Source organism: Trichosurus vulpecula, chromosome 1 (genome assembly GCF_011100635.1).
Source record: "Trichosurus vulpecula isolate mTriVul1 chromosome 1, mTriVul1.pri, whole genome shotgun sequence".
Lineage (NCBI taxonomy): Eukaryota > Metazoa > Chordata > Mammalia > Diprotodontia > Phalangeridae > Trichosurus > Trichosurus vulpecula.
This window is the reverse complement of record NC_050573.1, coordinates 309,992,954-310,016,197: the sequence shown is the minus strand read 5'-3', so window position 1 is coordinate 310,016,197 and position 23,244 is coordinate 309,992,954.

Below are 23,244 nucleotides of genomic sequence, written 5' to 3'. Positions count from 1 at the left end.
TACTGGGCACCTACTATATAAGGCACTCAGATAAACACTGAACCAACCGTTTAAGAGAATTTGCTTTTAAAGTATTCAAACTCCCTGATTGCTTTAACACTTCTACCTTGCTGTAGGTATTCCATCCATGTGCACCAGATTGTTACCCTCCACACCTTAACAAACAATCTTCAGGAGTTACTGAGGCCAAAAAGTGTAATCACTGCCCGGTCAAACTTCAGGCCTCTCCCAAAATCAGGTGTTCCCAACTTAGCTGGGTCATGCCACTAAATATAGACAAACAAGCCTGGCAAGACCTGATTTATAGCTTCCCTGGATTTCTTCAAGACTCAGTTCCAAACCCACAGTTCTGCAAGAGGCCTTTGCCAATAACCCATCTACTAGTATCGTCCTCTCTGAGATTACTTTCCCTCTACCCTGTACGAATCCTGTATGTGACTATACATTGTCTCCCTTGTTGGAATGTAAGCACCTCGAGGGCAAGGACAGTGTTTTTACCTTTTTTTAATTAATTTTTTTTTGGTGAATAAAAATACGTTTTCTTTCTCTTCTACTCCCTCTCTACCATTAAAAAAATAGCAAAAGCCTTATAATAAAAATGCACAATCAAGCAAAATTAGTTCTCGCATTGTCCATGTCAAAAAAAATATATGTGTATATGTACACATACACACATACACACATACACATACACACATATATATATGTATCTTGAGTCTGTTATGTCTCTATCAGAAGGTGGGTAGCACATTTCTGAAAATAACGTTGGTCATTTCAATGATGGAAAGTTAGGGAGAGAGAAAGAGAACAAGCATTTATTAAATACCTACTATGTGCCAGTCACTGTACTAAGGGTTCATGTAGTTCATATACTTATTGAAAACTTGGGTTTCTTCCTCTAAAAATTGCCTTCATATTCTTTGAGCATTTATCAGCTGGGGAATGATCCTTATTCTTATAAATTTGGATTAATTCCCTATATAAATGAGAAATAAGACTTTTGTCAGAGAAATTTGCTACATTTTTTCCTAGTTACCTGCTTTTCTTCTAATTTTAGCTACACTAGTTTTGTTTAGGCTAAACCTATTTAATTTTATGTAACCAAAATTGGCCATTTTATCTTCAGTAATCCCCTCTATTTTTTTTTTATTGCAGACTCTTCCACTGTCCATAACTCTGAGAGGTTCTTCCTTGCTCATCTATTTTGTTTATGATATCATTCTTTATATTTAAGGCATGTAGTCACTTGCATCTTATCCTGGTGTATGGTGAAATGTTGTTCTAGACCTAGTTTCTACTGGCTTACCTCCCAGTTTTTCCAGGAGTTTTGTCAAAATAGTGAGATAGTACCCCAATAACTGGGGTCTTTGTGTATTTATCAAATACTAGGCTACTAAGTTTATTTGCTTCTGTATGTTATGCACCTAGTATATTTCACTGATCCAGTTATTTCTTAACTGATACCAAATTATTTTGATGTTTACTATTTTATAGTATAGTTTGAGATCTGGTATTGCTAGGTTACAATCCTCACTTTTCTCTCAATATTTCCCTTTTGAGATTCTTCATCTTTTGTTCCTCCAGATGAATTTTGTTATAATTTTTTCAAGTTTTATAAAGCAATTCTTTACTATTTTGATTGTTATGGCACTGAACAAGTAAATTAATTTAGGTGGTATTATAATTTTTCTTATTTTGGACTACCATGAACAATTTATATTTCTCTAATTATGTAAGTCTATCTTTGTTTGTGTAATGTCATTGTAGTTGTATTATTCATGTAGCTCCAGTGTTTATGTGTTAACTGGTAGGCTTCCAAGTAGTCTGGAGGATACTATTCCATAGTTATTTTAAATTGAATTTTTCATTCTATCTCTTCATGCTAAATTTTGTTAGCAATGTGCAGAAATGCCAATTATACGTGTGGGTTTATTTTTGTATCCTGCACCTTTGTCAAAGTTATTAGATTGTTTGAATTAATTTTAGTTGACTCTCTAGGGTTCTGTAAGTAAACCATCATATCATCTGCAAAAAGCAATACTTTTGCTGGCTTTTTGCTTTTGCTTATTCCCTCAGTCTCTTTTTCTTATTTTATTTCTATTAGTAACATTGCTAGAATTATATCAAATAATAGTGTAAGAAGGTAGACAGCTTTCTTTTACCCATGATCTTATTGGAAAAGCCCGTAGTTTATCCCCATTACATATAATACTGACTTTTTGGTTTTAGATAGATACTACTTATCATATTAAGGGAGATCCATTTATTCCTGTGTTTTTCTTGTTTTTTTTTATGGGAGTGGCAGTGTATATTATCAAAGCTTTTTCTGCATCTACTGATACTTATTAGATTTTAGTTGTTCTTTTTATCAATATGGCCTATGATATTGTTGATTTTCCTAATATTGAACCAATTCTATATTTCTGGTATAAATCTATCCTGGTTATAGTTTTTGTGATATGTTGCAATAATCTCCTTGCTAATATTTTTGCACATGCAGATCATTTTCCTTTTTTTTTATGATCTCTTTGGGATAGAGACCTAGTAATGGTATTTCTGGAACAAAGGGTATACACAGTTTGATTGCCCTTTGGGCATAGTTCCAAATTGCTCTCCAGAATGGTTGGATCAGTTCTCAACTCCACCAGCAGTGTCCCAATTTTCCCACGTCCTCTCCAGCATCTATCATTTTCCTTTTCTGTCATATTAGCCAATCTGATAGGTGTGAGTTGGTACCTCAGGGTTGTTTTCATTTGCATTTCTCTAATCAATATAGATAGCTTTGATTTCTTCCTCTGAAAACTGCCTGTTCATATCCTTTGATCATTTATCAACTGGGGAATGGCTTGTATTCTCATAAATTTGACTCAGTTCTCTATATATTTGAGAAACAATGTCTTTATTAGAGATACTTGCAGTAAAGATTGTTATTTTGGGATCTTTTTCCTGAGATGATTGGATTCTTCCAATGCCTATTTTGCCCTCTATGCAGTTTTCCTTGATAATTTCTTGAAAGATGCTGTCCAGGTCCTCCTTTTGAATATGGCCTTCAGGTAGTCCAATCCCAATATTATATGTCCTGGATCTATTTTCCAGGTCATTTGTTTTTCCAATAAGATATTTTACATCTTCTTTCATTTTTAATATTTTTGAATTTGTTTGGCTGATTCATGATGTCTCATAGAGTCGTTAGCTTCCACTTGTCTAGTTCTAACTTTTAAGATGTTATTTTCCTCAATTAGCTTTTGTACTTTCTTTTTGATTTTTTTGGGAAAAAAAAGAATACATTTCCAATTGTACTTTTTAAGGAGTTGTTTTCTTCAGTGGATTTTTGATCCTTTTCCTTTTCCTTTTCCATTTGGCCAATTCTACTTTTTTAAATTAAGATCTTTTATTTTTAGTTTACAACACTTAGTTCCGCATGATTTTGAGTTCCAGATTTTCCTCCCCCCCTCTCCCCTCCCTCCCCAGGATGGCATGGAATCCAATATATCGTCTATGTATAACTTCACATTGAACTTATTTACACAGTAGTCAAGTTGTAAAGAAGAATTGTGACCAATGGAATGAATCATGAGAAAGAAGAAACAAACAAACAAAAAAAAAACAAACCAAAAACCAAAACAAAAATAAAACAGAAAAAAAAAGAAAAGAAAAAAAAAGGGAAAGCAAATAGTTTGCCTCAATTTACATTCCAATTCCATAGTTCTTTCTCTGGATATAGATAGTTCTCTCCATCGTGAGTCCTTTGGAGTTGTCTTTGAATCTTGTATTGCTGAGAAAAGCAAAGTCTATCAAGGTTAGTCATCACAGAATCAATATAACTGTGGTTGTGTATAATTTTCTCCAAGTTCTGCTCTGCTAAGTCAGCATTATATTGTGTAGCTTTTTCCAGGTTATTATGAAGTCTGTATCTTCCCCATTTCTAATAGCACAGTAGTATTCCATTGTATTCATATACCACAACTTGTTCAGCCATTCCCCAATTGATAGGCATCCCCTTGATTTCCAATTCTTTGCTACTACAAAAAGAGCTGCTATAAATATTTTTGTACATATGGGTCCTTTTCCCACTTGTGTGATCTCTTTGGTTTACAGCCCTAGAAGTGGTATTGCTGGTCAAAGGGTATGAACATTTTAATAGCCCTTTGGGCATAGTTCCAAATTGCTCTCCAGAATGGCTGGATCTACTTTTTAATCAGTTTTCCAAACTGTTGAGTCTTTTTCATGATTTTTTTTGCATCACTCATTTTTTTTCCCCAATTTTTCTTCAACTTCTCTTATATGATTTTTAAGTTCTTCTGTGAGTTCTTTCTGGGCTTGAGACCATTTCTTGTTTTTCTTTGAGGTTTGGCCCATAGGTGGTTTGACATTGTTGTCCTCTTCTGAGTTTGTGTCTTGGTCTTCCCTGTCACTGTAATATCTTTCTTTGTTCGGATTAAATATTTTTTGTTATTTTTTGCTCTTTTTGGGGGTGGGGCACTTTTCCCTTTCTTTTAAATTTGATTTCTGCTCCCAGGGTGGAAGCTCTGTCTCAGGCTTTTTGTGCCAGTGGCTGCAGACCCTGCCTGTTTATCTGATGCTATGTTGATGTTGCCCTGAGACCCACAGGGGACCCTCTTGTCTGGTGCTGAGTTGAGGAAGCATTGTAGGGGGTGGCTGGTGTTGACAGAGGCTGTAGGGGTCTGGTAGCTTATCTGGTGCTGAGCTGGGGTCCTAGTAGTGGTGTCTGGTGTGTGTTGAGACCAAAGAGCTGTGCTGAGTGGAGGTCTGGCCATTGCAGGATGCCTGACCACCTAGATCTTTACCGAAGCATCGTAGTGGTTCCCAAGACTAGAGTCTACTGGTTCCCTGGGCTATTCTGAGACATGGGGTAGAGGAAGGGGAGGTCCTGGTGTTGGTTTTTGCCTGATGCACCAGACTGGGGCTTAGGATCTCCCACTGGTTTGTTGAGGTGGGGCTTGCTGCTGACTTGCTAGGATGCTTCCTGTTCTGGAATACACTCCCCTTTTACTTGAGTTGAGATGGACTTCTCTTGCCGATCCTTCAAGTCTCCTGGGCTAAAAGACTGCTGCATCCTGTCTTTCTGCTGGCTCCACTGCTCCAGGATTTGTTTTGGGTAGCTGTTTTATTATTTTGGAGGTGAATATGGGAGAGCTACACTGATTTACTGCTTACTCCACCATCTTAGCTCCTGGAAATCTATGTTATTCTCTACCACCCCACCACCCCAAATCCAGCTCCTAGTCTAATTTGTTAACTTTTTTTCTTTCCATTTTGTTCCTCTCTTTTTTTGATTTTCAGGATTTTTATGTTGGTGTTTAATCATGTTTTTTAATTTATTGGTTTTGTAGGTTTTTTTTAGTTGCATGTCCAATTTGTTCATCTATTCTTTTTTTTACTTTTGTTGATGAAAGTATTTAGAGATAATAGAATTTCCCTTAAGTTCTCTTTTGGTTACATCTGTAAAACTTTGGTATATTGTTCCATTGTTATCATTATCTTCAATTTAATTACATATTGAATCCATGATTTGTTTTTTGGTTTTTCTTATTCACCCTCACCCATTCTTTAGTTTTGGGTAATTTAGTCTTCAACTAATTTTTAATTGTTTATTTAATAGAATATGGAAATAATTTTATTACATTATGGTCCATAAAAGATGTATTTACCATTTCTGTTTTTCTGCATTTGTTTGTGAGATTTTTCTATCTTAGTAAGTGTTCAAGTTTTATAAGGTTGCCACATACAACTGTGAAATGTATATTTCCTATTTATTCCCATTTAATAATCACTAGAGGCTTGTCATATTTTTTTAAAAAATTATCTTACATTTATTTTTATTTATTTTTGTTACATTTTGAGTTCTGAGTTGTCTCCCTCTTCCCCTCCCAACCCTGTTTTAGAGAAGGCCAACATTTGATATAGTTATATATATATATATATATATATATATATATATATATATATATATATATAAAACCATACAATACATACTTCCATATATAATTTTTTTCTCTGAAGGTGGATAGCATTTTCCTTCATATGTCCTTTGTAGTTGGTTTGAATATTCATATTACTCATAATAGCTTAGTAATTCACAGTTATTCTTCAAACAGTATTGCCATTACTGTATTCAAATGTTCTCTCGGTTTTGCTCATTTCACTCTGTATTATTTCATGCAAGTCTTTCCATGTTTTTCTAAAATCAACCTTTTCATCATTTCTTACAGCACAGTAGTATTCCTTCACTATCATATGCCACAACTTATTTTTCTATTCCTCAACTGATGGTCTCTTAATTTCTAGTTCTTTGCCACCACAAAGAGAGCTGCTAAAATATTTTAGAACATATAGCTTCTTTTTCTTTTTCCCTTTTCACCATGGGAAACAGACCTAGTAGTAGTATTGCAGGGTCAAATGGTATATATAGTTTTATAATTATTTGGAAATAATTCCAGACTGCTCTCCAAATTGCTTGGATCACTTTACAATTCCACGAACAGTGTATTAATGTTCCAGCTTTTCCACTCCTCTCCAACATTTGTCATTTTCCCTTTCTATCATTTTAGCCAACAGAGTTTCTGTGAAGTTTGGTGGCATTGAGGCCGCAGGTTCCCCACCCCTATTCTATACCTAGTTTCTGCCAGACAGTTATCCTGTTTTCCTAGCAATCATATTTAACTTAAAATAATTCTATTTAGGTCCTTGACTTCTTTACTTTATTACTATTTTTTGTTAGATTTGTCTAGGATTGAAAGAGGTTTATTGAGGTCCAAACTGGTGGGAACTATAAGCCCAGAAACTCTTCATGGGAACTTGACACAATCACAAAGATGTGTAAGTTAGATTCCTGGTGGGAGGGTATGGCTCAGAAAAGATGGCTACATTTAATTTTCAATAACTCATCAGACATTCAAAGAAAACTTTACTTTACAGAATATAGTTTATATATCTTTGTCATTATCTCAGGTCTCCATGCAGAGTTGTAATGGGCTTTAAAAGCCACAGAGGAGTATATATTTAATTCTGAAGGTAAGAGGGAACCACTAGAGTCAATTGAATGGGAGGGTTGCATGGTCAATTTGACAGGTGAGGAGAGTAGTGGGGAGAGACTTGGGGCAGGGTCAACCAGCAGGCTGTTACAATACTCTAGGCATGAAGTGATAAAGACTTGTACCAGGTAGTGGTAGTGTTACAGAAAAGAAAGGGGCCATATAAGAGTGAGAGAGAGAGAGACAGAGAGAGAGAGGGGGATAGAGAGAGAGAGAGAGAGAGAGAGAGAGAGGGAGAGAGAGAGAGAGAGATTATGACATTAGAGATCAAGCAACACTTCATAAAAGAGTAGATATGGGGATGAGAGACATTGAGGAACTGAGCATGACACCTAGGCTGGGAGCCTAGGTGACTGACTGGGTGGATTATGGTACCCTTGACAGTAACCGAAAGTTAGAAAAAGGAGAAGGTTTGAGGGAGGGGAAATATAATGAGTTTAGTTTTGGACATGTTGAATTTAAAATGTCTATGAACATCTAGTTTGAGATGTACAATAGGCAATTTTAGATGGGCAACTGGAGGTTAGGAGAGAGGTTAGAGCTGGACAAATCTGAGACATCTGAGAATCATCTGCATAAAGATGAAAGTTGAATCCAAGGAAGCTAATGAGATCACTATGAGATAGTATTGAAAAAGAAGAGAAGAGGCTCCGAGATAGTGAGCTGGGGGATACTCATAGTTAGCAGTCATGACCTGGATGAAGATCCCAGAAAGACAATAAATGGAAGAGCCGGAAATTGAATTTAAGTCCATTGATTCCAAATTCATTGTTCTTTCCAATGGTTTCAAGTTCAGTATTTTTTTGCAGTAATAGGGGTTTGTAACAGTAAAGCCTTATATGAATATAGGGTCTTATCAGCAAAGGGACTTCTGGGAAATGTATTTTTCCCAGCTGGAAGGAGGGACTTGACTGAATGATCATGGGATGTCAATAGCACACCTGGGAACCTTTGGAGTGCCAGAGTATAGATAGGTGCCAGGCCTGTAGTCAGCTGATTATAAGGGGAGGGTGCCAGTTAGATCCTTATCTGGTTCATTGACCCGCTTAATGAGTGACCTCCCTGGACAGAATGTGCTGCTATACTGGGAACATGCCTGGTGAACTTCAACCCTTTTCATTTCTCACTCTTCTGACTCACAGTTGCCTAGTGAACTGTCATCACTTTTACTCAGGAGTTTACTGTTCTCCTTAAATATTGCTTACTTGGTGTCTTTTCTTTTGTAATGTGTTTTGTTTCCACAAAAGGATAAGCTGTTTTTTTATTGCATTCTGAGTGATCACTTGCTATAAATAAGTGAAAAACACTTTGGAAAAGGGCAAAGGGTATATGAGGAACCCCCTAGACCAATAGCCTTAAGCTTACCCACAAGCCTATACCAAAGCTCATTATCACTCTCTGGAGATACAAAGAGGGACTTCAAAAATATAAATTACAGTTATTTCATCCAAGTCACTATTGAGAGAAAGCACTTGAACTAAGTCTTCCTGGCTTTGGGACCAGCTCTCTATCCACTATATCGAGCTGCCTCTCAAGTCTGGTCTCTGACATCTATTAGCTAGGTGACCTCGAGCAAGTAATTTAACTTCCCAGAGCTCTAGTCTAGGCAACTTTCTGAAACCACAGGCTACAGAGAAAGTACCACCCAGCATTGGTAAAAGGAGTATTGATTCTCTACACCAATGAAATCACAGGTACAGTCTCTTTCCCACTATTAAGAAAATGGCCAAATAGATGGCATTCTGGTCTTGGAGTCAAGAAGTCCTGAATCAAATCTTGCCTCTGACACTTAGCAGCTGTGTAGCAAGAGGCAAACCACTTAATTTCTCTGAGCCTCAAAGAATTCTCTAAAAGTATAACTCATACACAGGCTGCGATCTGCTTTTGGTGGAAGGGTATTATCCCTAACATGCCAGCTTTCTTGTAAGGTAACCTCACAACTTTCCTTGCAGAGAGAAAAAAAATCTGAAATCTCTTGCTTACTCTAACGGAGGAGACCAAAATGAGAGTAGCAGTTTTTCATAGAATGTTAGGATCTCTTTTTAATAATAAAATGTTCTTAATAAAACATAACTTTTTGTCCTTTGTATACCCGTGTATTTTCTTAGCCAAGAGATTACCTTTTAGGCTAATTTCATGTTATTCCTGAGTAATAAAGATAATATTTTACACAATTTTCTGTGTTCAATTTTAATTTTCCTTTTTTAATGTTCAACTTTTTCCTTATGAGGCTCATTCAATGAGTATTCATACAAGTATTTATTGAACTCCCATAATCATGAGCTTTCTGCTAGCCCTTAGGGCAACATAACATAGATTAAAAATCATTCAGAAGAACATTATTACAATTGTTATTAATAAAATATTTATAGAACACCATCAGTATGTCAACCACCACATGGAATGTGTAGGTACATAATATTCAAGATCATTATCCTCTAAAGGAAGAGATCAATGAAGGCATGGAGCAGGAAATTCACAGGGTAACTTCTATAGAGAACTGATGATTCACATCTGCCTTTTATGGCTTTAAATTTCTTTTTTGGTTGGGGATTTCCTATGTAATTTGGAGTTGAGAAAGAGGACTCGCTCAAATTTCTTTTCTTCCACTTCCCAAAATGTACCCAATTAAGTTAAATAAGGCTAGGAATGGAGGGTGGTTAGTGGATAGCTTATGAAAGTAAGAGCATTGCTTTTTGAGTTTCAGTCTCCAAATTTCCAGTTGAAAGAAATTAACCTGAAAAAAAGATTCTGCTCCATTATTAAGCAGATAAGCCTATTCATTAAATAAGGGCAGAAGAAACCATAGTCAGGCTTAGCTATACATGCCACCAACAGCACTAAGGTTAAGCTGATTCACCTACCGTAGGCTCCATGTAGTCCTAAGGCAGCATGTCTAGGGATCAAAGGCTACAATAAAGTCATTTGCTGACCTGAGACCCTGAAGAGTAAGAACAGAAAGGGAAAAGCAAAGATTCTAGCCCCTTAAAAGGCCTGAAGGAGGGATAGAGACTGACTCCTCCCTAGCCCAGGCCTGATGTTTCTGGAGAGAATGGCATTGTTTAACCCAGTGTTATATTCCCAATAAGGAAACAGACAGCTTAAGGCAAAGAAAGTAAAGGATTCATAACCTATTGACTTTGTTCCATCTTTAAGAAGAAACCTGCTTTAGGCTAAGAAAAAAAAATCTAATTTCTTCTTGTCATTCACATCTAACCTGGATGCTTCTTACTTCCTGGAATTCAGAATTAAATTCCAAATCTATTGGAAATTGCTTTGAAAATATTTTTGCATTGATATCTTTTGTTTACATATCACTTTCCTTTTTCCTACATATCCCTTCCCCCTCCTCTTTCCTTTCCCCTACCCAGAAAGCTATCCCCAACAAAAAGAAAAAAGAAAGAAAAAAGGAGGGGAAAAAGCAGTACAGAAAAACTAACCAACACAACTCAGTCTGATAGTATATGTAGTGTTGCATTCTCATAGTCTCCAACTTCTATGTGAACAAATGAGTTGGACTGTTACATTTTTCCTTCAGAGCCAAGCTTGATAGTTGTGATATTTACACACTACTTGGGATTTTTGTTGTTGTTTGTGTTGCTCTTTCTATGTACATTGATGTAGTCAATGTGTACATTGCTTTCCTGGTTCTGATTATTGCCCTTTGTATCAATTCATACAAGTCTTCCCATACTTCTCTTTATTCCTTATGGTCATTGTTTCTGAGGTAATGTTCCGTTACATTCATGGACTGAAATGTGTTTAGCCTTCTCCCAATGAGCCTCTACTTTGCTTCCAGTTATTTGTTGTTATAAAAAGTGCTACCATAAATATTTTTGGTGTATATGGGGCCTGTCTTCAATGTCTGTGGGTTATATGCCTATCTATAGACTCTCTGGGCCAAAGAGCATGACTGTTTCAGGTTTCTTTGCAGGTAGTCTCAAGTTTCTCTCAAGTCACTCAACATACCACATTATGAAACACCACTCACTATAAATCTGCCAGTTGTCCTGTCCTACCAGAACTTTACCCCCATCAAATGACGTGGGTCTAAAACCATGCTCTGAGGTTCATAAAAAATAATTTTCCATTCTTTCTGAACTCATGTTATTGGAATTTTTTTTTTCTGTAAGTCACTTCTTTTTCTGTCCCCTCCCAATCCCTCACCTCAAAAGATTCTTTCATAACTGCTGTGTGAAACCAACTTGAACTGGCTCCAACCCAGGAAAGGACCTTCAAGCTCTCGATGCCTTAAGTACAGAGCTTTCGGTGATAGCCAAGGCCAAACCTCCTTGACTCTGGGCAAGTTTTGTTTCATTCAGGAAGTACCTCTGTTGTAGAGTAAGGCTTCCAGAATCTTGCTAGGCAGCTGTGGGGAAGTGATCAAACAAATTTGAAGGCCAGTAGGAAGCTTGCCTTAGCTCCCTCTTGCTCACACTTTACTACTGACTCTAGCCAACCCTTTCTCCTTATGGTGGAGAGGTGGTTTGTATTTTGGGTTGTGTGTGTGTGTGTGTGTGTGTGTGTGTGTGTGTGTGCATGTGCATGTTTTAATTTTTGTTATTTTTTTTAAGTGAAGGAAACAGCTGCAGTTACAAGTTGTTGCTTGCCAGAGAATTATTTTTCTTGCGCTTGTTCAGACATATATAGATGAAGGAAAAGCTGATGGAAGGGAAAGAATACTTTTTACTGACTTCATTCTCTAGGTATTCCCACATTTCAGGGCAGCGTCCATTTCTAGCTCACTGCAGCCTCAGGATGTCTCCTTTATAGTTACTGGCATTTATACCACAATTGTGGGAGAATGAAATAGAATGACAAGAAAGAATAGATACCTTTCCGAAACATTTAAGAGAAAATTTCTGCATCATTTAAAACTTCTGAGACAATTAAGGAGTGGCTCTCATTATGATCATTATTATTATAATTACTCACAAAAGAAATTCGTTTTTACCTGGTGATGAAACTTCTCAAGATGTAAAGGAAATTATGAGGATTTCAGCTTTTATATCTAAACAATTGATTCCAGGCAACTTAACTCCCCCTAAATTTGATATGTAGGCCAATGACTCCCTAAGTTTTCCTCCCAGAGCCTTGAATTCTAGTGTCCAGATAGATTGCTTTCAATTTTTTTTGGACATCTGTGTGTCTTCCTTGCCTTCACAACGGACACTTCAAGAATGAAATTATCCACACAAGCCAAATGTTATATTTCTAAATATTTAGTTAGTTTCACAGTGGTTCCTCTGAATAAATAAAACTGGGGTTCTGCTGACTCTCAGATCTTAGGGCAACTTGCATCCAGTCCAAATTAGAGTAACCCTGAAGGAAAAAAAGTCACAGGTAGCGCTCCGGGCCTGAAGTTAGGGCGACTCATCTCTGAGTTCAAATCTGGCCTCAGCTGTGTGACCCTGGGCGAGTCACTTAACTCTGTTTGCCTCAGTTTCCTCATCTGTAAATGAGCTAGAGAAGAATATGGCAAACCACTTTGGTATCTTTTCTGAGAAAACCTCACAAGGGATCATGAAGAGTCAGACATGACTGAAATGACTGAACAACAACAAGAACAAGGTTTACAAAATTCTTTCTTCATAATAACCATGGAGGCAGTGATAAAGAGTACTGGGTTTGGAGTTAGTGCAAAGAGTACTGGGTTGGGGTTAAAAGATCTGGGTTTGAATCTCACCTCTATGACTCAATAGCTGCACAACCTTGGACAAAGCTCCCCGGTTCCGCAGTTTGGTCATCTGCAAAATAAAAGGGTTGAACTAGAAAAATCTCTGAATCCTTTCCACATCTGTTACCTATGATCCTATAGGCTCTGCGAGGTTGGTAGTGAAATAGTATCTCTATTTTACAGTGGAGGAAACTGAGGTACTGAGCGGTTAAGCAATTTGCCCAGGCATAGCAAGTGAAAATGTCGGCAGCTGAACCCCAGCTTCTGAACCCTTCTCAGCGTACCACACTGCCTCTATAAGAAAAACAGGGATTTCCTTAGGCAGAAGAGGGTGATAAATGGTAGAATGTTAGATACATGGTCAGACAAGGTCATTATAGTAGTTGTTTTTATTTAATTTTCTAGGGAGGATTCCGCTCCAGGGATGGGAATTATATCCAGAAATTGTGATGTAAAAACAAAAGGCATGGCTAAATCTTCCTTTTTTAAAGAATGATAGGAATTTACTATCTTTCTATGCATGCGGTGGTGCTATATAAACTGTTTTTGCTTATGTAACATGATCTAAAAAGGTGATGAGAGTAGGATGTCATCATCATATGACACATTAAACTTAGATGCCTTTGATAACACAATGTGCAAGTTACTGGAAGGCACAAAGGCCTATCAGTTTACTTCATATTGTCATATGAATTCCTTGCTGGAAATAGATTTCCTCAAAGTTTAGTGCAATTGTCAGTAAATACATTAAAACTTTGATAAAACAGGGTGCACTTGAATAGAGCATTGGGGAGAAGGTTTAGACCTCGTATAAGCAGATGCATTGCTAGAAGCACCAAAAGGACCTCACCATACCATATGTTTCACATGCTACATTGATCCAGGGCACAGAGTGAGAGTCAGACTAATGGATTGCCTTTTAACAAAACAAAATAAGAGGAAAAAAAGCCCAAGATGTCAGTTCTTCTAATGTTAGCACACAAAACATGAAAAATGAGAAAAAAAATGTGGACTGCTGAAATTTAACCACTCAAATTTAAAAAAAAATCCTGGTCCTAGGCCCTGCTCCTCATAAGATAAAACCTTTCCATCTCCTTATTCTGGAGAAAGAAATGAGAGAGGATGATGGAAAAATCTTTCTTCCAAAAGTCCATCCTGTCAGTTCTCTCCTGAGCAAGGAAAATTAAAATATCAAACAAGTCCATCCATCACAATATTTCTTATGTCTTCTCACTTTTCATCTCTCTTATACTTCTGAGATTAAAATTTTCTCTGTCATTTTTTTCATTTCTTGTGTAGGAGTGAATGGTATGTTTATAAAATCTAGGCCTTTTAAAATGAGAGGATTTTACAAGAGGCTCTCTAAGGTTCCTTACGTCTCTAGAGCTATGATCCTACAAACTTTAAGGAATCATCTTTGGTACTTTACATGTGCCACTTACACAGGATATCTAAGAGCTCCCCTCCTACTCATACTCATTAAACTCCACAAATTATCTATACAATTTACAGGCAGGTAAACTGAGCCACAAGAAAGAAAGAAAATGACTATTGTCAGTGAGTCAAGGCAAGAACAGAAAAAAATCTAGGCATTTTGCCTCTCCCTGGCATGTGATCCCCAATCAGCAACAATATATTCTGATTTTATAATCATGAATCATTCCTGCTAACCACAAATACATCAAAGTCTCTCTTGTACAGGAAGGATTCTCTTGCTATAAGAAAAGTCCAGCTTGTTAATGGAAGATCATTCTTGCTCAAGTCACAGACTACCCAGTTGGTTTGGAAGTTACGTGATATTGTTTTTTTGTTGTTGTGAACTTTGAGAAACATCAAAAAACATGGACATTTCAATATCCATCAGAAAGAAAAGAGAATTTTATATGAAACTTTGAACTTTTGTTACATATAGTTTTTTAGTATACATTTAATTTAATAGTCACAAAATTGCCCTGCTCATCTGTATTCCTTTCTGAATTACCTTCTGCTCTCTCCCGTGCTCTCTCCTGCGTATTTTTAAAAATGTTTCATTGATACTTTCTTTTTGCATCACTATCACCAACTCTTTTCCACTCTGTAAAAAAAACAAAGACTCTCTAGTCAAATAAAACAAATTAACACATTGGTTCAGTCTGTAGATGGATGTCTGATTCTATATCTCTAATCTACCATCTTCCTGCCAAGAGGGGGAAAGCACATTTCCTCATTGGTTTTCTAGAGTCCTGACTGATCATGGTGTTGATCTTAGTTCTCATATCTTTTAGAAAGTTTCTATAAGTCACTTTGTAAACATGAAACACTATATGAATGAATGAATGAAAAAGCATTTAAATGCTTACTATGTGTCAAGTACTATGCCGAACACTGGAGATATAAATAAAGACAAGACAATCTCAGCTCTCAAGGGCTCACATTCTGAAAAAAAAATTGGGATCCACGGACCCTGGACGAGTTGGGGGTGTGGGTAGGTTGTCCATAGATAGATCTCTGAGGATATGTGAACTTGGATGGGAAAAAAATACTTATATCTTTATTTTTACTAACTTCTAACTGAAATTTAGCATTTACTTCTATTATGAATGTAGGCAACAAATTATTATTCTAAGAAGAAATCCATAAATTTCATCAAACTGCCAAAGGGGTATGTGATACAAAAAATTTTAAGAATCCTAAACTATAGGGAAACAACATACATAGAAGACTTCACTATCAAGTCAGATGAAAAGGCCCCATGATCAGTGGCAAAGCAAATGGTCATTCCTTTTCTTTTATGACATTTCTACTGCTAGAACCATATCCATTTTTGATGTTGAATAATTTGAAAGTACTAAGAATTTTGGTGGCAAGAACTTTCTTTTTTTTAAATTAAATTTAATTAATTAATTTTTCTGCACTTAATAGCATTTTATTTTTTCCAATTACATGTAAAGATCATTTTCAATATTGACTTTTATAAGATTTTAAGTTCCAGTATGTTCCCTCCTTCCCTTCCCAACCCCTCCCCAAGACAGCAAACAATCTGACGTAGGTTACACATATACAGTCATATTAACATATTTCCACATTAGTCATGTTATGAAAGAAAACTCAGAACAAAAGGGAAAAACCAGGACAACGAGAAAACAACAACAAAAAGTGAAAATAGTATGCTTTGATCTGCCTTTTGATTCTATAGTATTTTCTCTGGATGTGGGTAGTATTTTCCATGATGAGTCTTTTGGAATTGTCTTAGATCATTGAATTGCTGAGAAGAGCTGAGTCTATCAAAGTTGATCAGCACACAATGTTGCTGTTACTGTGTATAATGCTCTTCTGGTTCTGCTCACTTCACTCAGAATCAGTTCATATAAGTCTTTCCAGGTTTTTCTGAAATCTGCCTGCTCATCATTTCTTATAGTACAATAGTATTCCATTACGTTCATATACCACAACTTATTCAGTCCTTCCCCAATTGATGGGCATCCCCCCCCCAATTTCCAATTCTTTGCCACCACAAAAAGAGTTGCTATAAATATTTTTGTACATGTGTATCCTTTCCCTTTTTTTATGATCTTGTTGAGATACAGACCTAGTGGAGGTAATACTGAATCAAAAGTTATGCACAGTTTTATAGCCTTTTGGGCATAGTACCAAATTGTTCTCCAGAATGGTTAGATCGGTTCACAAACTCTACCAACAATGCATTAGTGTTCCAATTTTCCCACATCTTCTCTAACACTTATCACTTTCCTTTTGTATCATATTAACCAATCTGATAGGTGCAAGGTGGTATCTCAGAGTTATTTAATTTGCATTTCTCTAATCAATAGTGATTGAGAGCATTTTTTCATATGACTATAGATAGCTTTGATTTATTTGCGTAAAAACTGCATGTTCATATCATTTGACCATTTATCAGTCCTAGAATGACTTGTATTCTTTTAAATATGACTTGGTTCTCTATATATTTTAGAAATGAGGCCTTTATTGGAAACACTGGCAGTAAAGTTGTTTCCCAGCCTTCCACTTTCCTTCTAATTTTAGTTGTATTGGCTTTGCTATCCACATCCAGAGAAAGAACTACAGAGTCTGAACGCAGATCAAAGCATACTATTTTCACTTCTTTTTCTTTCTTGTGGTTTTCCCCTTTTGTTCTGTTTCTTCTTTTTGTGTTTTCTCTTGTTTGATCATAAATTCTTCCAATCTCCATAGATCTGGCAGGTAAACTATTCCTTGCTCTCCTATTTTGCTTATGGTATTACCTTTTATATCTAAATCATGTACCCATTTTGACCCTATCTTGGTATGTGGTGTAATATATTGTTCTCTGTCAAGTTTCTCACTTACTATTTCCCAGTTTTCCTAGCAGTTTTTGTCACATAGTGAGTTCTTATCCCAGAAGCTGGAGTCTTTGGGTTTATAAATTAATATATCAATTATTATAGTCATTGACTACCTATGTAGCAAGAACTTTCTTTTCTGGACCTGAAAGATGTATCTGAACTGATGCTGAGTGAAGTAATCAGAACCAAGACAACCTTGTACACAGTAACAGCAACATTGTGTGATGATCAGTGATGATAGACTTGGCTCTTCTCAGCAATATAATGATCTAAGACAATTCCAAAAGATTCATGATGGAAAATACTGTCCATATCCAGAGAAAGAACTATAGAGTCTGAACGCAGATCAAAGCATACTATTTTCACTTTTTTTCTTATGGTTTTCCCCTTTTGTTCTGTTTCTTCTTTCATAACATGACTAATGTGGAAATATGTTCAACATGATTTCACATGTATAACCTATATCAGATTGCTTGCTGAGTTGGAGGAGGGAGGGAATCAGGGGAGGGAGGGAAGCAGGGGGAGAAAAATTCGGAACTTAAAATCCTATTTAAAAATGAATGTTGAAAACTATCTTTACATGTAATTGGAAAAAATACTATTTTTATAAAAGGACTTTCTTTTCTGAGTCTTCCATAGCTGTGGCTCCTGAGGAGGTAGGCTAAGCAGTTGACCACATGTATCTTTACAAGGTTTGCTGTCCTGGACGGTGGCTATGAGCTGGATTCAGAGCAGGTTTGGTGTTTGGGGATGGCAAGACACTGCCATTCCTGGGGCTCTTAGTCTTACCTGCCCAGTTGGTGGAGGGAGGAGGAATAGAGAATGTTCTCTCTATAAGGTTTGCTCCCTCTCTTCTGGCTTTTGGAGGCTAGGTTGGAAACAGAAAATGTGGTCTAGGACAGAGATTTCAAACATGCTGACTGAGACTGTATGTGGCCAAAAACACTACCAAGTATAGCCCAAACCAGATTAAAATGTAATTGGGAAATATTTAACAAAAATAAATAAAAATACAGTAAAACACAGATAATGTTAACATGTGGTTTTCTAAAATCAATTATGCTCTCTACAGTGATCCTTATTTACAGTTTAGTGGCCCTCATTTCTATTTAAGTTTGACACCCTTAGTCTAAGGGATGCTATAATTCCTCTTGGGCTTTGGATTCTGGATTATTTCCACTGGGATCCAAGGGGCAGTCATGCTTAAAATGGCAGCAGTAGTGTGACCTTTCTGGTACATGCTGCCTCCTGTCTCTCCCTCAGGACTCCTCACTGCTTCATGTAAGCTGCTTTCCTGTTCCTCTCAGTGTCCATTGTTATTGCTAATCATAGTAATATCATAGAACCAGTGGTGCCTGTAGATTCTGTGACCCTCCATCCAGGGTTACTCTTCAAAATTTATCTGTAGGATTCTCACTGCATTTTTGCCACACTAAGCTTCGAAATGCTGAAGTAGGGCTTGTGATCCACTAACCAACAATGTTTGCCTGTGGTATTGCTTTAATTAATAAAAATTCTCAGTATGTAATCTCCATAGTCTACTGGGAAAGATGATAACATGGCTTACTGATGGCGAGCAAGGGGAAGAGTCAAGGTTAGAGTCTGAGGCTTCCTGGCACCTCATACAACTAGTATAGGGGAAGTTGTTCTATTAACCTGGGTGTGTCAATATGGGAGACTGAGCAATGAAAACAAGGTTGAAATGGAACAAAGGGTAAAAGATAGACTTATCCCAGGGTCATCTAGTTGTGGCAAGTCTTACTCTGCACTGAGTAGAAAGTGACAGGCAGAACCAGGTTCCCCTTTGCTCACAGAAAGAGCATTACTACATAGGTGCACATCGTACCTAATGTGGTATATGATGAGAGGTACAGAGCAGGCCTCAGATCACTAACACCCTTTTACTGTGTTCATGCCTCTTGTTAGGTATCACTGGAATGTACCATCACTAAATCTCCTCCAGGGACATCTACTGCTTTTGAATCCCCCCAAAGCATGTAATATAGTAGTTTATTCGAAGTATGGTTATGAACCTTAACAAACATTGTAGAACTGAGACATCCTAGTGGGTGCTGTCTCCTTAAAATGAGTTACTTCAGGACACTGTGTTTGTCCAGCAGGACTGCCATTGGTCATGAGGTTTTTAGAATTCTGCTTTTGAAAGAGCCTTCAGAAATATACAAGGCTATTGGCATTATTTTGGTATTATTACTTTATAGCCGTGTTTTATCCTTGACACCCAAGGCATATTACCTAGTTTGATCACCAATCATTTTCACTAGACTTATCTCCAAAAGATTTTTAGCTATAAACAAAAATCAGATTTCCCCCCACCCCCCACCCCCCACCCAAGAGACATCTATTATATCCAAAAGAAAAAATGCTGGAGGAAAGTGACTGTCAACAATGGTCCCAACTTTTAGATTAACCTTGATCATAATGAAGAAGCTAGTAGCTTGAGCAGTAATATGATAATAGAGATGATTCATGTACTTGTTTCTTCACTATTCAATTGTTCCGTCTATGCCCTCTAAGAATGCTCTATAATTAGAACTACCTGCAGAAATAGCAATAAAATTTTCTCTCTAATCTTATTCCAATTATACTTCGTCAAGAAGGAGCCAACATGGTTATTGGCACTAGAAATGGGCTTGTATCATATCTCTTTTAGCATCTTACAGGTTTGTGTAAATACTTTGGTGGCATGGAAACACCAGAGCCATAACTAGGGTGAGATGATAGGACTTTGTCCCAGGGTACTGAATTTAAATGGTGCACTTCCAGATCCTTAGCAGAATAACAACAGAGCTCAGCACCTTGTTAGAAAGACTAATTGGTTAAACTAGGAAGCAACCAGGTGGTGCCAATGTGAACTCATTCCTCCTTTTCTCCTCAAACAAGGGTTTGCAGCTTACAGGACTTGCTCCAGGTGGAAAAATTCTGGGAAACATGCTATTTAGATGCTGAGGATTTTCTTACCCTTTTGATTTTCTTCAAGGAATGAAACCAGGAAGGGAGTAGAAGAAGACTTCACTGACCCTTCCCTTTCTTCTTTCCTCACAAACCCCTTACTCCCCAAAAGAAACCTATTCTGGGACATTTTCCAATATTTTTTCTTCACTTGAGTGACAAAATTTCACCTGATAACCCTGACTGTAAACTGTTCAGGCTGCCACAGGGCAAAGAAGGCCCCAAGCATTTTCTGTAAGAATTTTACCTTTCACAAACTAGTTATCAACTTCTCAAAGGAGGTAGGGAGTTCTCAGATTCCATTCTTTATTATTATATTCTTAAAACTGGTCCCTGAATTCTGGTGCATTAAGCCCTGGATTTGGAGGAAAATCATATTTTCAAACTGATGCCTCTGCAAGGGAACCTCGATCTTCTTTTTCCTATGCTAATTTTAGATGGTGACACCGATGATGGCTGCATGTGGTCACCTTTTAAAAGATGTGGCTGACCTTCCTTGTTGCCCCCCCCAACCCCTCTCAGAAAATCGAACAAGTCTCCTCTTTTGGTCACTTTTTCTCTATCAGGAACCACATCAGACACATCAGAGCCAAAGACATCACACCTGATCATCAAGGCAAAGGATCAAATTGATTTAACCCCAGCATCACCACTCCTTATCTTCCTTAATTCCAATTAATATCTCAAATCAGTCTTTTAACAGTTAATGCATTTTTCCTTATTTGATGGCAAACTACAGGTCCAGATGAATGTTCAGTGTTTTTTGGAATAATTTGCTCCATTTAAAACATCTTGTTTCTTAATTAGTTGTTGCCCCTCCCCCCATTTATCTTAGAAATTCATTCATTCCTCAGCCTGTGCTCTAGATCCCTCCCTCATCTCCCTCCCTCCTGCAAAACGTGCTTCAAATCATCACGCTTGCCCCAGCTTCCCCAGAGTAATCCCACCCTGATCCTGACTAAGCCCACTCCTTCCCTGATCATTCCTTTTCTCTTTGTGGTTTCAGTGCCAGTGTATCATTTAGCTTCTCTTGCATTATTTTGCCTTGAACAGGCTATGTTCTAATTTTTCAAGTTGCTTCTTGCATGTATTAAGCACTTCCAGGACAGGGACTACCCTGTTTGTTTCTTTTGTCATTCCTAGTGTGGCTTTGTACATATTTGATTCTCCATGAAAGCCAATTAACTAACTTCAATTAGTTTCACTGACAAATGTTAAAAAAGGGGAAAAAAGAGAAAAAGAAATGATGGTGATAATGATGAAGATGAAGATAAAGAAGGGGATGGTGATGAGTGGTTCCTCTTTATGTCCCTGTCTACACTGGTTAACTATATGAAGACATAACTTATGAATCTTACATAAGATTGCCATCGCCTTGCCGTTCCTGCTTCATGAGATTTATAATCTTCAAAGCTATTTCTCATTGAAACAATGTAAAAGATAAAAGTAATTTTAGTAACACAATGAAAATATTGCAGAGCTGAAATGCTTGTACAGACCACGAAGGCAGGAGGAAAATGCTTCAGGAATATCCTGACCTGACAGCCTGTCTAAGCTCAGAAGAGGCTCCATCAGGGTCATGTCCAAGGACGTGGCTCCTCCTCATTAAGCTCTGTTCTTTCTGCCACATCCAGAAGGTAAAAAAGGAAGGAATCTCTCCCCTTACATCTTCCCCTATTTCTCTAAGGCAACCAGGTTTAGGGCTAGTTAGACTCAGAGGACAACCCAGCTACTCGTAAAGCTTTGCTCCTGGATGTGCGTGATCTATGATCCAGTGAATTGCTGTTTAGTCATTTTTCAGTTGTGTCCAACCCCATTTGGGGTTTTCTTGGTAAAGATACTAGAGTTCTTTGCCATTTCCTTCTCCAGTTCATTTTACAGATGAGGAACTGAGGCAAAGAGGATTAAGTGACTTACCCAGAGTCACACTGCTAGTATGTGTCGGAGACCGAATTTGAACTCATGAAGATGAGTCTTCCTGACTTCAGGCCTGGCGCTCTATCCACTGTGCTACCAAGCTGCCCTAGAAAAAAAGTGAAAAGTAGGTTTAAAACAAATTAGGTCATAGGAACTGAGCCTCCAGGGAAGGGCTAGAAAGAGCTGCACATATTCTATGCCCTGTTGCTGCCCAGTGACTGCCTCTGCCCATGTTCCTCCCCATCTCATCCTAGGCCAGGCACTTAAACCAATCTTCAGAGCTCTAGAAATTCAGAAGAAGAATGATCCACTCACCTACTTAGGGAAACCAAGAAGGAAACTGTTCTCAGCTTTCCAAAGCTTGTTATCCACCCCATATCTCCACCATTGTTCTGGCCTGTCCCTGATTCAAGCAGGTCTCCTTAGCCATAGAAAGAGAAGGGTATTTAACAAGGGCAGGCTTTGAGGATCCCTGGAATCGATCTGGCTGAGTGAAGCTATCTTTCTTGGGTTCCCCATTGTACTTGGGGGATATTGACAGTTTTCCATTGGAAAATATGGAGATGCTTATTTGTTGACCTTTCAAGCCTTATCAGGGATGAATTGCTTGGGTCGTTATAGGTTGGAGACATCTTTGTGTGGGGCCTATAGAAAGGGAGCCAACAGACCTGTGGTTGGCCCCTTTTCCAGGGAGATCACAAAAGAAATGAGCATAGACCAGCTCCTATGTTAATAACCAAGCATTTATTAAAATTAAGATTTTCCCTTTCTATTTCCTCATTCAGAAATAAACCTCTGTAGGTTATTCAGCCGGTCTCTAAAGGACATTGTTGATAGATGAGATTGCCCAAATTCTCAGGGTACAAGCTTTTCAATCTTGGGTGGCACTCCACCCAATTAGGAAACCTTACAAAAAGAATCTAGCCTAGGTAACATCTTGCCTTTAGGAAATAAGCCCCTGTCTGTCCTTGGAACATTCCATTAGAACTTAGGGTGAGCCAGTTTATGAAGGGGAAAACCAACCAGCGAGGTCTGGGTAGAGATGGATTCTTTTGTCCAGATTGCTGGAGGCAGGTGAGTCTCATGATTAGGAGCCTTCTACAGGAGGAGCTGCAGACTTTTTGCTCACTGCCTTCTTAGTATGTCCGCCCTATCATTGACTGTTAACCAATTAGAGTTGGTTTTCACCTTCAGGAACACACCCTTTTCCAAAGGCTTTTTAAATATTCAATATTCTCCAGGAAGGGTCTTTAGTTTATGAGAGAAAGCCAAAAGACCACATTTTATTAATTATTTGCTAGCC